Source organism: Natator depressus, chromosome 1, assembly GCF_965152275.1.
Source record: "Natator depressus isolate rNatDep1 chromosome 1, rNatDep2.hap1, whole genome shotgun sequence".
Classification (NCBI taxonomy): Eukaryota; Metazoa; Chordata; order Testudines; family Cheloniidae; genus Natator; species Natator depressus.
This window is the reverse complement of record NC_134234.1, coordinates 259,019,250-259,038,120: the sequence shown is the minus strand read 5'-3', so window position 1 is coordinate 259,038,120 and position 18,871 is coordinate 259,019,250. Positions and strand designations below refer to the sequence as shown.

At 45.0% G+C, this 18,871-nt stretch overlaps 1 protein-coding gene across 2 annotated transcripts in view; it reads left to right on the top strand.

Moving 5' to 3' along the window:
* The first annotated feature begins 13,593 nt into the window (after positions 1-13,593).
* Positions 13,594-18,871, top strand: part of TCF20 (transcription factor 20) — a 210,019-nt gene continuing 204,741 nt past the window's right edge. For both annotated transcript variants that reach the window (XM_074941734.1, XM_074941729.1), the window contains exon 1: positions 13,594-13,895. The gene's annotated coding sequence lies outside the window, so the exon portion shown is untranslated. The remainder of the gene's footprint in view (positions 13,896-18,871) is intronic.

The window sequence follows — 18,871 nt, the reverse complement described above, 5'->3', positions numbered from 1 at the left end:
AAGGGGATTTAGGAACGGCTACACCTCAAGCCACCAGATGGTGCCTTTGATCCCCAGTGCATCTCCTGTCCATCCCCTTTATCTTTCTTTACACTCCCACAGCCCTGCCTCACTATCTCCAGTCGTAAAATTATGTTTTGGGCAACCAGGAAACTGAGTCAACTTCTGTGGTTGGAATTTCATGACCAGAAATAACAATCACAGTGAGGACAGTAATAGGAGGTTAACCAAACCCCATTCTTCAACCTGCAGAATAAGAAGCGAATGCGGGGTCAGAAAGGAATTCCCACCACCCACCCACCCCACGGATAGCATTGTACATTTGTCCAGATGCTAGGTGTGTCTAAGCTAGCAGTGGGGCAGGACTACACAGGTTCGCCTTCTTCAGAAGCATCACATACTGGCAACATCATCATCAACCACAAGCCTACTGCACTTTGGCACTGCATTGTCTGTCCTATGGAAGTGGGGTAAGTGATGGGGGGGAGGGGGATTTCTTACAGATAGCATCATTATGACAAACTGGAGACTGAAATGCAAAACCAGCAGGGCATGAAAGTCCAAAGAGAGCTGCATCCAGATCCCTCCACTGGTCCTAGAATCATGGCTGGTGAGTGCAGGGGAGAGGAAGGGATGTCTTGTCCTAGGCTTGGAGCCATTGTTGTGAGGCAGGATATAGGTACAGAAAATGTCCTCTGTGTGTCTGCTGTACAGACTGCAAGGAAAATCCTTTCCAATCTGAGTGGTTTTTCTGCTTGAGCCTGGCCAGAAAACCCAGTTACTGACACCTTTGTCCTCTGAGGTTGTTTGATGGCCAAGATTTACCCTTATTGCAGGGGTCTATCACTGAGCTAACATGCACTAAATAAAAAAGAGGGTACTCAGAATAAAAAGCAACAGCAAGGACCCTGTGCCCCTGTATTCCACCTAAAAGAGAAGGGTGTGAACCTGAATTCTCCCATGAGCAATATTCTGCCTTTTCCAGGTGTTGATATAAAAACATGCCTGGTAGTGGGGCAAACGAATCCCTACTTACTGTCAGAGAGAGAATGACTCATTGCTGCTTTCTTTTAGAGATGAAATACTAATGCAGATTATCATTAATGACTAACGTTTCTATAGTGTCTTTCATGATTCCAAAGAGCCAGGCAGACATTACAAATGATATATGGCAGGGCTTGTATCATCTGCCCCTGAAATGCAGAAGCCACCTCTGGGGTGGAGTACGATAGCTGTTTAACAGTGCACAGCACCGCTACACGAGAGTTTACAATAGGAAGTGAAGAAGCAATGCAGGTTGTAGGGCTACATGTAAGTGGCCTTTGTTATGTGGGAGGATTGTCAGACTAGATTATCAAATGGTCCCTCTGGCCTTCAAATCTGAGAATATCATAGGTAATTAAAATGCTGGGGGAAACTTTAGGGAGCCATAATGTAATTGCCCAAACAGGAATATGGCGAGCACAGTAGCGCTAACACCACTGCTTTGGAAAAAGTTGGATTTTTGAATGACCAAGAAGGGTCAGGGCCTCAGTTTTATATTCCATCTGTCTAGCTAGGATTTTTTACGACCCTCAATACCATGGTCTCTGAGCACTTTCAAGTAAGCTGGCACCTAAGGCATCTCTAACACAGTATTAGGGCATTAGTTCAGTAATACTGTTCGGTACTTTACAGACGCAACACCTTTCATCCAAGCACCTCTAACTGTTCTACAAAATTGGGTGGCTGTTATTTCAGTTTCCTAGATGGGGAAACTGAATCACAAGGTAGTGAAATGTCTGCCCCAGAACTGTACACTGGGAACAGAACCCAAAGGTAGAGTTGGGTACAGAACCCAGGTTGTCTGATCCTCATTCCCCTGTTCTAATAACTAGACTATGCTGCCTCATACTGGCTTAGAAGGACGTATTTTTCCCTGCTGAATCGCCCATGTCAGTTCTTGCAGCACTTTGTTTTTTCCTTTTTGGTTTCTAATTCAAATATTGATTGGGATCAATTCTGCTTATCTTAGATTTGTAAGGATCACCTGCTGAGATAGTGTAGCTGCAGGTAAAGATACAGATTTCCTCTCCTGGAGTATTCCGCGTCTTGGCGTTGAGGAAAAGAGCCAACATTTCCACAGAGGTTCAAATACGCATGGTGTAATTCCCCAAATAAATAGACATGGGTTTGGAGAGAACAAGATGAATTCTAGCACACATCCCCCCAAAATCTCCTTGATTGTGAGGCAGTCCCTAGCATGCAAAGAGTATTAGTCAAAGAAAATGTCTACAGTAAGTGTAAGCAAGTTTCTGCTTTTCAGTCACACTTTCACCGTCTGCTCATTTAAAGGGAACACTGTCAAGTGGTTTTAATTCCAAATTTAGATTCTTAAAAAAAAAAAAAAAAAAGGGAAGGGAGATGTTTTACAGAGCTAATGGGTGTGGAAATGTTTATTACATTTCTTAAAAGTAACATATAAAGGAAACCACAATTTCAAGGTGCAGTAAATCCTCCTCTGCCAGGTTGGTTACCCAAACACAATAGTGCTATGCTAGTGGATGAAAAATAGAAAGTAAATCTTTCCAGTCTGGTTTCACTCTCTTACCTGAGTAAAATGCAAAAAGCAAACACTAGATTTCAAAATGAAATCCATTTTAATAGAGGGAGCTATAACCCCACTAAAAATGACTTAAAATAGCTTTTCTATCCGCAAAAATCACAATCTCAGGGTCAGATATCTTGGGTTCATCCAGGCCTAGAATGAATGTCGTCGGTGACTATCCCTGGATACGAGGATGTCTGCCAGGGGAAAAAAATCACTGATGAGACTTAAGATGGCTGAGGAGTCCAATCCATGCTCTTCAGGTTTTTCCACATATATGACAGATGGTTTCTTGCAGGGGTGCTAGAACAATTGTTATGGGGAGGTGGGAGTGTTGACAGTCATTGAACCAAACTGTAAACCCTGTATATAATGGAAACCAATTCAAGCTAGGGTTCCTGCAGCACCCCCAGTTCCAGTACCTGTGGTTGCTTGGAGAGAGCACAACTGCTGACTGGGAGGCTGTACACTTCCCTTCCTCCTCTGCCATTTCTCAACCTCTTGAGCAAGGCGATTCTCTTCAAAATGGGCTGAGGCTTGATGTACGATATTATGCCTTTGCAGTCTAATGCCAGCTAGCTCTTAACAATTCATTGGGTCAATGCCTCCCTTCTTAAGATATACTATCAGAATGTTGTTGTCTGTCCCCCACGGGTCTGCTTACCATGACTATGTTGAGAAAAGAGGACTTGCTTCATAAGACGAGTATCAACTACCCACACACAATGGCCAGCCCAGCAAAATTGATGTTTCATAATCTTCACCTCAACGCTGGTGATGTTAGCTGCAGAGAGAATGCTGGTATGGGTGCGACAATCTTCCCATGTGATACGGAGAATCTTCCTAAGGCAGCATGTTGGTACCACTCCAGATGCCCTCCTTGGACTGTTACCTTGTTGTGGTGGAGAGGCTTGTATATTCCAGTGACCCTCAAAACTATGTTGTTCAGAGTCTTGTACCACTGGTAGGGCCACCCTTGGTGAACAGTTCTGAGGTGAGGTTCCAGATGAAGTGCGGTCCAAACTTCTCAAGACTCCCATGGCAGAACAGGCGTATTCGAAGAATAAATGTAGACTCTCCCTGGAAAGGGGGTTATATTCCCTGTTCCATGGTATAAATCTCCCATTTCTAATCATGGTGGGTCACAAGAGATCAGCCCTTGAATGTGTGACTAGTCTTGAACTTCCAGAACTGAATACCTCCCATCCTGGTACTCAGACCAGAGATGGGAAGAGGTCACATTCACGAGAAAGAAAGAAACTTTTTTAATAGCAGATTGATTATTTTATTAAATAAAGGCAACTGTTTGAGATTGCTGAAGGGTTTGGAATGTTAGTCTGAGGAAGATGGACAAGTGGGCAGAGTGCAAATGAGGCAGCCAAAGGTGCATGAAAAATTGTGGAACCATGTGATACGTTAAATATATCACATGGCCCTGTAATTTATCATTTGACCATCTCTATTCCATATGTTGGCATGCTTATTTATGTAGGGGGTGGTGAGAGCCATATGATACATCTAAATAAATAAATCAGTCCCTGGAAGAGTTTGAGCTATCAGTCCTTAAAATTATGACTTTTATGTATAGAAAAGCTATTTTAGGGATGGTTATGCCTCCACCTGAACCCTATGTGGTTGGACTAATGGTAACCAATGCACCTGACTTTAGAAGTTGAGATATATATAAATATATATATCCCAATAAAAATAAACTTTTAAAGTCTCTTTAGAACATTTGTAGAATATTTTTTCTTCAGTGTGTGGCATTCATAGAGCAACCATTGATGTGGTGTGGTGTGGTTTTTGCGGCACTTGATGGATACCCCACAGCATCATGTATTTTCCTGCACTTATTATATATAAATAAGAATATATAGTGGTGTGGTGAGGTATAAATGGGCTATTAGTATGCATTCAGGGTGGCTTTATTACTTACACATGTATTTTTTTAAAAAAGACATCTTTATATTATTGCTTTAACGAGAGAATATTAAAATTTGAGGTTTTGCCCATTTGCATAAATTCCTGCTGCTGGATGCAATGAATTGTTTGTCAGAGGTGAGTGGAGTCCAAATATTACCCTAGGATTTGTGTTTCATGGTCTGTGGATTCAGAGTGATCATCACAGCAATAAGAATAAATGATTGGAGAGAGGTTATCCATTCCATCATTGCTTCTCACACTAGGGGGAGGGTTGGTGACCTCGAAGGGGAACTTCAGCAATAAAAGGTTAAGGCCTGCATCTGGTCACAGGCTACATAGAATCTGGCTACCAGTGAAAATTAAAAACAACGGCAGCATTCACTGACCTTTCTTCTGCATATGATACTGTATGATGCAAAGATCTCCTGCTGAAGATATCATTCACTTTCTCATACCAAACAACCATCAGATTCATCACCAAGATGTTGAGTAACAGAAGTTTCACTGTACACCTTGGTGAATCTGCCAGTAAATCATGGAGATTGAACAACGGCCTCCCCTAGGGATCCATTTTAGCGCCCTAACTGTTCATTCTCTATACCAGCGACATTCTGATCATGCTGTAAATTCAACTATGTAGATGACATTGAGCTAACAACGCAAGTCTGGATGCCACAGAAAAGGTCATGAACAATGACCTCAGCACATTTGAGATGTATTTCAAAGCTTTGCAACTGAAATCCAACACTTTGAAAACACTCGTCTCTGCCTTCCACTCAAGTAATCATAAGGCCAAAGTGCAGTTGAAAGTGGACTTTTGTGATCTGCCTCTTTCATATTACCATAATCCATGGTGCACTGGACTTACCCTCGATCAGGCGCTGAGCTATCACCAACACTTTGACAATACCAAAAAGAAGATAAAGACAAAGATTAACATCATCCAGAAGCTCACTGGCACATCCTGGGGATATGATGCACACACACTTTGAACATCAGCACAAATCCTGTTCTTTTCAACAGCAGAGTATTGCGCATCAGGTTGGTGCAACAGCTCCCACACCAATCTCATTGACACTAAAATTAATGCCATGCTCAGGACTGTTAGCGGGTATCTCAAATCAACACCAATACCTTGGCTTCCAGTTTTGGTGAGCATCACACAACCTCGGGCAAAATGCTACTGTGGGCATCATGCAACATCATGCAAGACACTGCTGTGGTCCAGGAGTACAACAAGATGCTGTCCACTCTGGACCTGCTGATACACCAAGACTTCAATTTGCTGCCACACTGCTGACTCAAATCCAGGAAGCCTTTTTGGATCTACGCATCAATGCTACAGGCCAATGGAAAGGACACCAGCACTTGCTGGCTCGAATCAGGGGCTGCTTGTGATGTCCTAAAGAAAGACCTGGTTGAAGATCCAATGAAAGAAGTCCCAGGATTCTGCCTCCCTTGTAGGCAGTGAACTGCACCCAGCTGTGTTCAGACAACACACAGAAGGTGTGGTGCTCTCTTACACAAATGGAAAAATCAAAGAATCACCAAATTGTGACTGTGGCAAAGTACAAACCATGCGACACATCATGGACAATTGCCCCATTCATGCTGACAGTGGTGACAGAGAGTGGGGATCCATCAGCTACCCCAGAAGCATAAGAATCGCTTTTGAATCTTAAGATTTAATTATACTTCCAGCCCGTTGCTTTTCAAATTCCATACAAAAGAAGAGGAAAAATGGTAAAAGGGGTTTTGGCATACTTTATGACTACAGCTTCCTGCCTCCTAAGCATTGGGTACTTTACTTTGTTCATGTCTGACAGTTTGCATTAAGCATGGTGTGTAGTCCAATGACCTTGTGCTCTGTATAGGCATTCTGTATGCCCTGCATGGTTATTTTGGGTACAGACAGTAGTATCATGAGGTGTGTATAGGACTGAGGTATACAGCTCCTTAAGCATTCCATTTGGCAACGGGAAGATACAATTTGGTGTGATCCATTGTCCGCATTTTCCCTTGATCCTTGGCATCTCCTGGCTGACCCTTCATGACCCTCTCATTCACTGGTGAGAACAGAAAGTCATCTTCCTGTCTGAACTCTGCCAACAGCATGGCCCAAATATTGCACCCAGACCCAAGAAGGCTCAAGTAGGGGTAGTTGCCCACAATCTACACCTACTGGGGGAACTGTGGAACTGCCCCACAAGTACCATGACTACACTGATGTCTTTGAGAAGAAGAATTCAGAAAACCTCCCTCCAACATCAGGACTATGACTTTCCTATAGAACTTCCGCCAGGTGCAAAGATACCATTTGACTGGATATATGCAATGTTGGAGTCTGACTGGTGGCACTGCGAAAATATCTCCAAGAGAACTTGGCCCACAGGTTCATCCACAAATCAACCTCACCAGCCGGTGCCCAGCTACTCTTTGTAAAAAAGGATGGCAGGCTCCACCTCTGTCGATTATTGAGCCCTAAATCAGATAACAATCTGGAACTTTACCTGCTACCTCTGATCCCTGAGCTGTTGGACCATGTGGGGGCTGCCTGAACATTCATGAAACTGGATCCCCAGGGAGCTTACAGTCTCCTCCGTATCCAAGAAGGCGACGAATGGAAGATGGCCTTTCAGACCCACTACAGCCACTTTGAATATTTGGTTATACCATTCATACTGAATAATGCTCCAGCAATGTTCCAGCATTTCATTAATGATGTGCTACAAGATCTGCTGGACCAGTTTGTGGTAGTGTACTTAGATGATCTATTGATATTCTTGGATGATCTGGACCACACCACTCACAGCTGCACAGTCCTGATGAGACTATGACAATGCAGTTTGTACACTAAGATAGAGAAGTGTGCATTTGATCTGACCTCAACAGGGTTTCTGGGTTTCATCCTGTCCCCAGAAGGCATCAAGATGGATCTGCACAAGTTCCAGGCTGTCTGTGACTGGGCAGCCCCCTGCAACGTGCATGACCTACAACGCTTTTTAGGCTTCGCGAACTTCTACTGGAGGTTTATTCTGGATTTTCCAAAACAAGCCAAGCCCCTCACTGCCCTACTCAGAAAAAAATGCCAAGTTCCACTGGTCATCTGAGGCCCAGCATGCATTTGAGCAACTGAAGCTTGCCTTCACCACTGCTCCAGTATTGGCCCACCCTGTCACGGAACAAACTTTCGTTGTGGAAGCCAACACCTCTAGTACAGCGATCAGGACAGTCCTCTCCTGAGCAAATACAGCATCCCATTGCCTACTACTCAAGGAAGCTCACACCTGCTGAGCAAAACTATGAGATCCTGGGCGAGGAGTTCCTGGCAATTAAGACTGCCTTTGAAGAGTAGCAACATTACTTGGAAGGGGCCCATCATCCAGTCCAATTGTTTACGGACCACAAGAACCTGGAGTACCTGCCTATGGCCAAGGCCCTGATGGGCCCTATTCTTCTCCCAAATCAACTTTACCCTGACCTACCACTCTGGAACCAGAAACAGCAAGGCCGATGCCTTGTTCTGAAGATATGGCTCTGATCCACAAGGTCCCAGTCTGGAACCAGCCCACATTCTCAAATCCCATAACTTTCTTAACACAACTCACTGCCATCTCCAGAATTCCATCCAAGTTGGACATTGTCAAGCCATGCACGACAGCTGGGGGTGGGTGGGAATTATGTTTGTGAAGGACCACATCTATTTTCCCCCCGGGCCTGCGACGGTGGCAATTCTCCAACTCTGCCATGACTCCAACTTGGCAAGACACTTAGGGTGATAGAAAACCCAACAATTAATGTCTGGTTTCTTCTGGTGGCCCTGAATGCACTCTAAGATCTTTACAGCTTCCTGCCAGGTGTGTTCCCTCACCGAGATCCCTTGCCAGAAACTCTGAAGTTTCCTTCAACCTTTGGACACCCCATCTCGGCCCTGGGAAGCCATTTCCTTGAACTTTGTGATGGAACTACCAGAATCCAGTGGTTCTATCACCATCCTGACAGCAGTAGATCGCTTTTCTAAAATGGCTCACTCTTATTCCCTGCACAGGTTTATCCTCTGAGAAGGAAAGTGCCCAGGTCTGAAACAATATAGTTTGTCTTCATGGCCTCCTGCATCATATCACCTCTGACTGGGGACAGGGGCGGCGGAAGCTTCCTAAAAGTGGGGGGCCACTGGCGCCCGAACCGTGCCCCCCATGCCATCCCTTCTCCCCGAGCCCACACATCGCCCTTTCCCCCCTGAGATCCCACCCCTGTGCTATCCCTTCCCCGAGGCTCCATCCTCATGCTACCTCTTCCCCTCAAGACCCCTCCCCCATCACTCGTCCTTACAGCTGGTAAAAAGTGGAGGGGCCATGGTGCTCTGGCCCCCCTATTCCGGTGCCCCTGACTGGGGACCACAGTTTACTGCCCTCTTCCGGCACAAGACCCTATGTTTATTAGGAGTCCATGTGCACCTGTCCTCTGCCTACCATCAACAGAAGCAATCAGATCCTTGAACAATACTTATGATGCTACATCAACTATCACCAGGATGACTGGTCTTCACTGTTACCATATGCAGAGTTCTCATATAATAATGCAGACCACACATCCACAGGCCACAGCCTCTTCTTTATCAACTATGGGTAGCACCCCAGATTCCACCACAACTACCCATATCCTCCCCCAGTCCATCTGCCTTGGACTTAGTAGAACACATCCATCGCATCCAAGAGAAGTTGGAGACACCCTGAAAAGGCAAAGGAGGACTTCTAAATAAATGCGGACAAACATAGACACTGGGATCCACTTAGTCAGTACGACCAAAGGTGTAGCTTTCAACGGAATACATCTGCATGGACAGACCGTCCTGAAAACTAGGCTTGTGTACCTGGGACCCATGAAGCCCAGCCCCAGTTTGAGGCTCTGCTGCTGCAGTCCTATTGGTGGAGTCCCAGAGCAGCTGATTGGCCTGCTGGCCCTTCTTAAGATGGAAGCAGGAACAGAAAGCTGTTTGCACAACTTGGTTCCACCCTGTTCTGGACTATGTGCCTCCCCCTCCCTTGGCTTGATTTCCTGGCATCCTGAACTGGTGACTCCTATCATCTGATTTGTGGTTCTGACCTCCAGTTTGTCTCCTGTTTCTAACCTCCTGGTATCCTGACCCAGCTGATTCTTGTCTTGTGACCATAGACTCTGGTTCTGATGACTGGCTCTGGCCACCCATGATTGGGATGTGACAGTGGGATTATTTTTTAATAATTTTCTCAAGTACTTTGCTCAGTTCAATTTTAGATGGGTCAAGTGATGGAGCTTCCACCTCTTCCTTAGGGATGCTATTTTACAGCCTAATAGACTGTTTCCTTTGCTTAGTTTCATCCTATAACTCTTCCTGATGTTTCTGCACCCTTGAAATACTTATCCACAGTTATCATGATGCTTCTTAGTTCTCATTTGGCCAAGCTGCACATACCCAGGCTTTCTGCATAAATTAATCCTTTCCTGGCTTTTCTTTTAATTCCCTCCAACTTGTCAGCATCTTAGTGGTAGTGAGGTGTCCTGAACCGAACACATCCTCAAACTGTGGACTCACCAGTGTTGTAAAAACCTGGACTATTTCCTATGTCTCTGAGACGAAGCCTCAAATTAAATTAGCTGGATGGTTTTTGCTGCTCTATCAAATTGCAAAAATATATTAAATCCACTGTCTCTGTTACTGCTTCCGCTACTGGAGCCCAAACTATTTCTTCCCACTCCCCTGCCCCACTTTTTAATGGCTCATATGTTGCATCTACCATCCTTTCAGTCAAATTGGATTGGATAGGACTCCCCTTTGGGGGTCCATCAATGCCACTGTATATATATGAGCCAACTCCTCCTCCCACCCGCTTTTTTTTAAGCAAAATATCTTTTTTCCACTCTCTCCCTCCAAGCTTTCCTACTCCACTGAATTTCAATGCCATTAAAAGGTGTAGCTCTATGTCCCCAATCGTTCAAACACAGACCTGTATGTTCTTAGTTTGTAACAGGAGGTTTTATGCTTCACATAGCAGGGGTGGGGGGTGTTAAAACTCTTTTTCTGGAGAATGGAAAGGGTGAATATTTCCCCACAAATGTTTTATCTCAGTTGTCAGGAATGCAGACAAGTTCCTCCAAGTTGAAAATGACGAGTGGGTGCCACAGCGAAAAACTTGTTTGTGCTTTCTCAGGGGCCAGCCCAAGACTGTGAAATTAACTCCTCCAGGAACTAAGGACCATCACAGACCTCACTACCTTCTGCTCCAAGCACAAGGTGCATTGCTTCCACCTAGCCTTCTCTAACCTAAACACAAATCTGCATGTACATTTGGACAAAACCCACACCTTTACCAAAACAAAACACACCACTGTATACACAGTTCTCACTCTGGGGAGAGGATGAGAGAAAAAATGAACCACATGTGACAGATGTTAGTGTAAGTGGAGGATTGGTCCCACTATTAATTGTGAGGAACTTTCCTGGCTTATACCCTACCCCGGTGGAATTGGCTAATGAATGGATCTGAGTCCTTGCTCCCACTCCCTTTACCCAGAGACTACACCTGCCTAACCTAGAGGACTCCCCTGCCATTCTCCTGTGTGGCAGAGTCTTTGTAACCTCGACAAGGTTGGGCCCAGGATTCCTGAGGGCTTTACCCCCAATCTTGTAGTCACTTGGGACAGGGGCTAGGGTGTCCCCACTCCAGGGTGCTCTCTGACCCACTGATCGTTACATACAGTTCAAAACAAATACAATTTATTAAACAGTAATCAATTTAAAAAATAAGAAAAAAATGGGAAAGGTTAAAGGAAAACACATAACTCTGCTCTGTGGCATGGAGACATCACAAACAGCAATCTCTGGAATGTAAGGGAAGTTCATGGTCTGTTCCTCACACGTCCCAGGCCTCCTGCCCAGGCCCTGGCTGAGCTGCAGGGATGCTGCGGGTCGAACACTTGCTCTGGCGGTGGCCACACGCCTTCAGGCTCTAGGTGGCAGGACCCTTCTTCCCAGTGTCAGCCTGCTGCCTCCCCTGTCGGGGGTTATGATCCCTTCTCCAAGTCTGGCCTGCAAGGCCTCTTGGCTGAGGGGGTCACCCTGCACTGGGCCCTCTGCCCAGGGTTCCCTTCGCTCTCCCCAGCTGCTCACCACATGTAGCTCTGGACTGCTCCAGCCCCAGCACTGCAGCTGCTCTGCCTCCAGCTCCCTGGGCTGCTTTTCTGGCCCCTCTGGCTCTAGTGGCTTGCTGCAGCTCTCCTCCCAGCACAGGTCTGCTCCGTGGGTTGCCTCTCTGGCTCTTGCTGATGCTCTCCCTAGCTCAGGCTGCATCTCTGGCTCCAGTTGCCACAGATTTGCTCCCCAGCTCAGCTCAGGCTCCTGCTCTCTCCTTAGCTCACCCCACTGTGGCCCAGGCAATTCCAGCTCACACAGAGGATGGGGTCCCCCTGGCCTCTTGACCCCCTCATTAGCTTGCCCGCCCTGTCAATCAGGCTGACCTGGAGCATTAGACTGTCCCCATTGCCTCTGGGGAATGTCAGTCTCAGGGTTCTGATTTCCCATTGACCCTTCCCTTTGGTCCTGGGAGCTAGTCAACCAAAAACCCCCATTAAGTTTTAGTAAGGGACCAATAGTCCCCTTACATTAGTCAGTATGCAGTGTTGTTGTAGCCATGTTGGTCCCGGGATATTAGAGACACAAGGTGGGTGAGGTAATATCTTTTATTGGACTAACTTATGTTGGTGAGAGAGACAAACTTTCAAGCTTAATTGGAGCTCTTCTTCTGTTAGTCCTATCACTTAATGCACTACTGAAAGTTTCTCAGATACAATGAATGAGGGCACCATAAAAATCTTTATAGACTAGAACAGAATTCCATTCCATAGCTGAGGGAATCTGGCAGGATCAGTTAAAATGGACAAATAATTAAACGGCAGAAGAAAGTGTTTTCTTTCTCTCCCATTTAGGTTTCACAATGCTCAGCTATGATGGTGTTTGAGAGAGAATTTTTTTTTTAAACCATTCCCCATTGGAAGATGTAACTGTGTTTTATTTACATTATAGTGGTATTTGGTTTTATGATCTCTGTGGCAGGGTCCAGGCCCATGCCCGTGCAGCAGGATTGAAGCACAGCAGCAATCTTATGTAAAGTAGCAGGGAAACCCTCTTCAAGGGTTTCAGGTTTCTCTGGTGCAACCAAAATAAAGACAGACTAGCAAAATCTCTGCTCACACTCCCTTCATGCAGCTGAGCAGTGTTTAAACACCACGGCAATACAAAAACAGCAGCAGCTATGTGTCTAAAAAGCCCTGCTCTTTCTTCTAGGCCAGCAGCCTATTCCTTCCTGAAAGCTCCACTCTTTGTAGACACTGATCCCCACTAGACTCAGGTGCAGGTAGGAGGCTTTCGGTTTCCTTGAATTACCCTCAGCTCAGATGGGACCCTGAGAAACATAGCCAACTGACCCTGCTGGGCTTTCACCCCTCAAAACCTACACCCTGTTTTGGCTCTGTGCTGCCCCCCCGCCCCCTTAAGAGTACAGAGCCTATCATATCTGTGAAGGCGACTGTGACAAAAGAATGAAAAGACATTTAAAACCTGGGCACTTTTTCAGAGGAGGGTTGCAGATTAGTTCACTTTGGCTGAATCACTAAGATGTTTGTATTCACAGAGATCTTTGCCACTCTTTGAAATCTGGTCCTTTTCCCTAGGAATTGAAAAAGCAAGGGCCCTTGGGAGGCTTAGCAGAACTGAGGGAAGTGGCCCAGTGGTGAGGCTGGGGAAAAGTCTGATTCAGCCTGCAGTGTTCATACTACAGGTTTCAGCTGTGTAGAAGAGAACCAGCTCTCAGCTGCCTGCGAGGAGCCTGCCAGGGTCCCCCAGCAAAGCACAGACCTCCTCCTTCTGGTCCCAGGATGGGAAGGAAGCAGGAGGAGGGGGAAAGGGAGGATTCAAAGAAAAAGAAATCAGACAAAACACTCTCCTCCTACTCCTCAAGGCATCACTATGAGATGTCAGAACCCTAATCAACACCAGCTCCAGGCCCCATCCTCCCAGCCCCAGCTGCCATGAGAGCCAGGCCCTGCCAGCAGCAGCTCCTCCTCCTCCTCTCTGTCATCAGCCAGTCTGGCCTGACACATTGAGCCCAGGCTGTAGAGTATTGTCCTAAAAGCAGAAAGAGAGAGAGAGAGGAGAGGAAGGAAAGAAAAAAAAAAAAAAAAAAAAGGAGAAAGAGAGAGAGAGAAAAAAAAACCCCACTCACTCAATCACATGACCTGACAGGATTTGTAACCATTTCTTTTTGTGCCACAAAGAATGTTAAATACATATACTAAAGCCCCACAAAAGGAAAGGAGCTAAAATGGGACAATAAGGAAGCCTTGCAAGGTAAGAGCCTTTTCAAAGAAAGGCTGTGACTTTCTAGGGTAGGGGGAGGTGTTCATTTCAGGCTACACCACTCTGCCAGGGGGGGCTTGTTTAATTTCACATGGCGGCTGGTTTGCCAAGGGGCATCAGCAGAGGAAAAGTGACTAACGCAGGAAGGCGATTGCGCTGGTGCGACCCCAATTCTTTATTTTCTTAAATTCTGCTTATCCTGAGTGTGTGTATGTTCCTAACCGTCTGGAGAGGTAGATGTGCAGACTTCATTTTCTTAGGAGTATACTACAGCCCTTGCCCCAAATATATTGCCTTTGATGTTGTACTGGCGGAAATGGGAGGTGGGAGCGATTAAAAGCTAGTTTCTAGGGGAAAACAACATCAGCTGGGGGTGGGGTGGAGGGCAGGTTAAGCTGGAAATAGTTAAAACAACTAAAGCTCTTTAGATATGGAAGATTTTTTTTTTGTCAGACTTTTAACAGCTTGGAGGAAGGGGAAACTGCATTAATTTGTGTGTTTGTTTGAAATAAATGGCTTGTAAAAGGAAACAGCAGGTCTGGCTTTTTTTTTTCTTTGAATTTTCGTTGTGTGGTGTTTGTTGTGGTTTTAAAAAAATCCCAAATGTAACCTGAGCTCTTCACCTCCTCCCCCCCCTGAGAAAGGGGTTTGAAAAATGACTGTTTGCTGAAATGTATTATTGAAGGCAGGAGGAGGGATGTGGTGATGGGGGAATCTGTAGCTCTCACATTTCACATTCTTTAGCAACCTTCCCTTTTCTTAAGTGTGCACGGATACATACGCACACACACACCACAGAGGTTTTCAGAAAAGCAGGCCCCAGTACAGTTAACCCTTGGGAATTCATCTTTCTTCTTCTTACCATTTGGTTTCAAAAAAATGTCAGCATCCTGCTCCCCAATAGAGAAACAGAAGGGGAGGAATGGGGGTGGGGAGGCAATGCGATCTGTTTTATAAGGGGCATTGGGAGAGAAAGTTTGAATCAGGGCAGTTTCTATACAGTAAGAGGGAAAACTGGCTGCTGAAAGCTATGCAAAGAGCTGGATGATATTTTTTCCCTTCCCTTGATATTTTCCATATGGTTCCACTCCTCTTGCATGGATTCCTGTCAGTCATGTGGCTACTGGGTGTCTCTCCGTTCAACAGCCTTTAACCTCCATTTGCTACTTAAAATTTTGTAATGATCAACAAACAGTTAAAGCTTAATAATAGTAATTAATACCTAGCTCTTCTATCTTTGTGTTGTGATTTGCCTTTTTATTTTTCTTTTGTGGCACCCAAAAGGCTTTTATAAACCAAAATTTCATGCTTTTCTGAATTTTGCAAAGGATTGCGTGGCAACTCTCTCTTCTTTATAAAGCTTAGTCCAGATTAAAAACTGCCTCTATGAGGCCTGATCAACACCTAAAATTTTCAGGTCCACCTAACTATGTCACTCAGGGCTGTGAAAAATTTTGTGCCCTTAGCTCCGTAGTTAGGTCAACCTAACCACCTGGTATAAATGCAGCTAGGTTGACAGAAGGATTCTTCTATCAACCTAGAATAGATCTGCCTCTTGGAGAGGTGGTTACCTAAATTAGTGGTTTTCAACCTGTGGTCCGCAGACCTCTGGGGGGTCTGCAGACTATGTCTAAGATTACCAAAGGGGCACACAAATTAAAAAAGGTTGAAAACTACGACCTAAATCAATGGAAAAAACCCTTATTGCTGCTGTAGGAAGCATTTACAATCCAGTGCTACAGCAGCTGTGCCACTGTAATGTAGATATACCCAGAACCACATCGCTGCTGGCTGTAGGCTTCCCTCCCCTTGCCCACTGTGATTTTGAAGTTGACAGACAAGTGGTGGGTGTGCATGTGTGACACGTTCCCTGTTGCAGGTTTATGACTGGACCCCTGCTGCGGATGGGGATAGCAGGGTGGTCTGACCCATGGTGGTCTGAAAATATCTCAGCAGAACTTGCTCAGGAAATTTTGTGAGAGCTTGCGGGGTGTGGTGAAGAGGGTTATGAGGAGTTTGTGGGTAGGAAGAGGGGACTGTAGGGAGGCAGGCTGGTGAGGATGGGCCTGTGGGCAATTTGTGATTGCTAGTGAAGAAAGAGGGCAGAGTTTGTAGCAGAGGTTACAGAGCTTTATGGGAATAAGGGGTGTGTGTGTTATAGGAAGCCTGGGGGAGGGTAGCAAGTCTTGTGGAAAATTGTCAGTGTTCTCTTCCAGCTCTCGCTCTCTCTGCATTACCTTAAAGCCTTGTGTACTGTATGAAAATAACTTGCTCCTGGGCACCTTCCTTGAAACACCAAATAGTCACCTTTGTTGAGTCTTAACAAAACAGCCTGATTATACCAGCCCTGTCCAGCTGGGAGTGTTTCTGGGCTGCAAGAGCTTTCCCTCTGCCGCATGTGTGTGGGAGGTTTGGGGGTTACTTTGGAGTATTCAAGGCAGGAGAGAGAGGGAGCCTCAGTTCCCTTCTGCAGGAAAATGCTGAACTGGACCTGGATGGGCTTTTTCTCTTATCTTTAAATAAATAAACCCCAGGAGATAGAAAGGGTTAAGGCCCCTTCCTCTGTCCCCCGCCCTCTTTAAATGTAGGAAATGGATCAAAATGGATGGCCATTTTTGATGCTAGGTTGTGGTTCCAGTAACAGGAGATTGCTCTCGCACAAGGGGAAAGCAGTGGAAAGAGTGCGGCTAGTACCTTCTCATACTCTAATATCTCCCTGGATGTTTCACAGCTCTTCTCGCTGAAAATTTTGGGGTGCAAAATGAGAGATTACTTGGTATTATCAACACCAAGTGTTCAAAGAACATGAGTCAGCCCCCTTCCCCGCCAAAAATCATGATTGGCTTAAAAATGCTGACACTTTAAACGAGAATGATTTTGGAGTTCTTTGTGTCTTCTGAGTGAGCCTTTATGACTCACATTTTCAAGCTCTTCTCTGCAACTGGAGGGCTGGAAAGGTAATTTTTTTTATGAAAGCTGAGATTCTCATGCAGCATGGCTCCAGGTAAAACAGCAAATATTGGAAGACTCAGGATAAAGTCATGAGTGTTGGCAATACCGATTTTTTTTTTTCTCTCTCTCTCTCTCTCTTCCTTCACTCTCAGCCCTGCCTGGAAGAGGTTCTCTTTTTGGGAGAGAAGAGAATTCACTCTCCCTAGCCAATTCCGTGTCTGCAGATTAGTACCAACTGTGATTATCGCTTTTTGATGTAAGCAGTTATGTTGCCAGGGTCTGGACTGAGATCCCCCCAGCTCACTTTGCACAGGCTACTAAAGAACCATGAGAGTCTGATGACTATGGCTGGTTATTTATTTGCAGAAAATGGGAGAAAAGTCCTGATTTATCCCCAGAGATGGGGATGGGGAACACACAAAAGTAGTATTTTCTGGGGGGGTTTTTAATTAAAATGATTTATAAACTTATTACTTATTTCACTGGCCACAAACTTGTAAAAAAAAATCATAGTGGAGTCTTCTTCAGAACTGGTTTAGCTGGGCTAACAAAGATAATGGGAGAGTCTCCTTGCTGCAGCCCTCTTCCACTGCTCTGGTGATGTAAAGGGGCCTTAAAAGTGGTGGAACAGTCCCCTGAGAATTCTCTCAGAACAGAAGTACTCCTGTTCTTTTCTCAGTACAGAGGTAGCATAGGGCTAATATAGGCAGCTTTCTGCGTTGTCTCTGATATAGAGATGTGCTAGGGGTAGATGTGGGCAGACAGCAGGAATGGCTGATATAATCTGGCTATTCTAGGTGTCGGAGGAGCCCTTAAGGGAGACATGCAAGGCTGCTATTAGTCCAACTTGCATCGGGGGTCATAATGACCCATAGAGAAGACCAGAATTAGCTTTGACTCCTGTACAGTGCAGATTGTGGCCCATTGACTTTCTATGGGAAAAATCCCTAGATGTCCATTTGTTATGAGAGTTATAAGAGTGACACATACAGCATCAATAATGAACTGTTGGTCACTGCTGGCTTAGCTAGGACTGCTTGACACCAGTGATCTAGAGGTGAAAGGTTCTGTATCCCATAAATAGATCTCCCTTTAAGGCAAATTGCAAAGCATCTGAAAATGTGTTAGAAGTTTGACTCTTCTCAGTAATAACATCAGAAACAACTTTTTTTAACATCCCCCCCCCCCCCAAAGACTTGGCAAATAAGTCAAAGGAGAATTAATTCTTTTTTTGCACAGTTTTAAAACAAAATAGTTAATTCCACATATACCATTCTGTTAACGAGCTGGGATTTTAAGTAGTTTCTTCATTTATTTAAAACAGCTTTGCAGTTCACCTTTAAAATCGCTTCCTACCATATGGCCTAATCATTTCCCTATGCTACACTTTTTTCTAATTATCAAACCCATTTGCTTTAAAATAGGTGTTTTTAATTTCACAGCCTTGTCTTCTTCTCCTGCTTGATCTTACCCTGAAGCCAGGAGGCTGAGTCTGTGACATCACATTCATTCTCTGTGGCAAGAGGCAGTGATTTACTTTTTTCAATTTAATTAAAAAGCAGCTTTCAATTCTAGGTATCTTATATATTCTGTCACTGGGTGACTGTTCCTTTAAAGGGAGATCGGTCCAGTTTCAGTTGTGACATATTTAGCCTGCTTATCCAGGTGGAAAGAACGGTATTGCAAATCTCAGGAGATCAGAAATCGTGAGATTGGCCCCCAAAATCATGAGATTTAAAAACCCATCAGATCATATTTTTTAATATTCTTTACTCATCTGCCAGTGTGTGTGTGATAATTTCAGGTTGAAAAGTCAACCTTAAATGCACCACCTCTCCCTGGCTGCTCTGATGGAGGCTCCATTTACCATTTCCTCACCCTTAAGACTGGGGAACTGTCATTCCTTTCCTATTAGTGTCCTGACTCTCTCCCCTCCTAGTTTACCACCCATTTTTAATCAAAGAAAATAAGTAGTTCAAGAACTACTGAGCTAATGAATGCATCATGGTTCACGC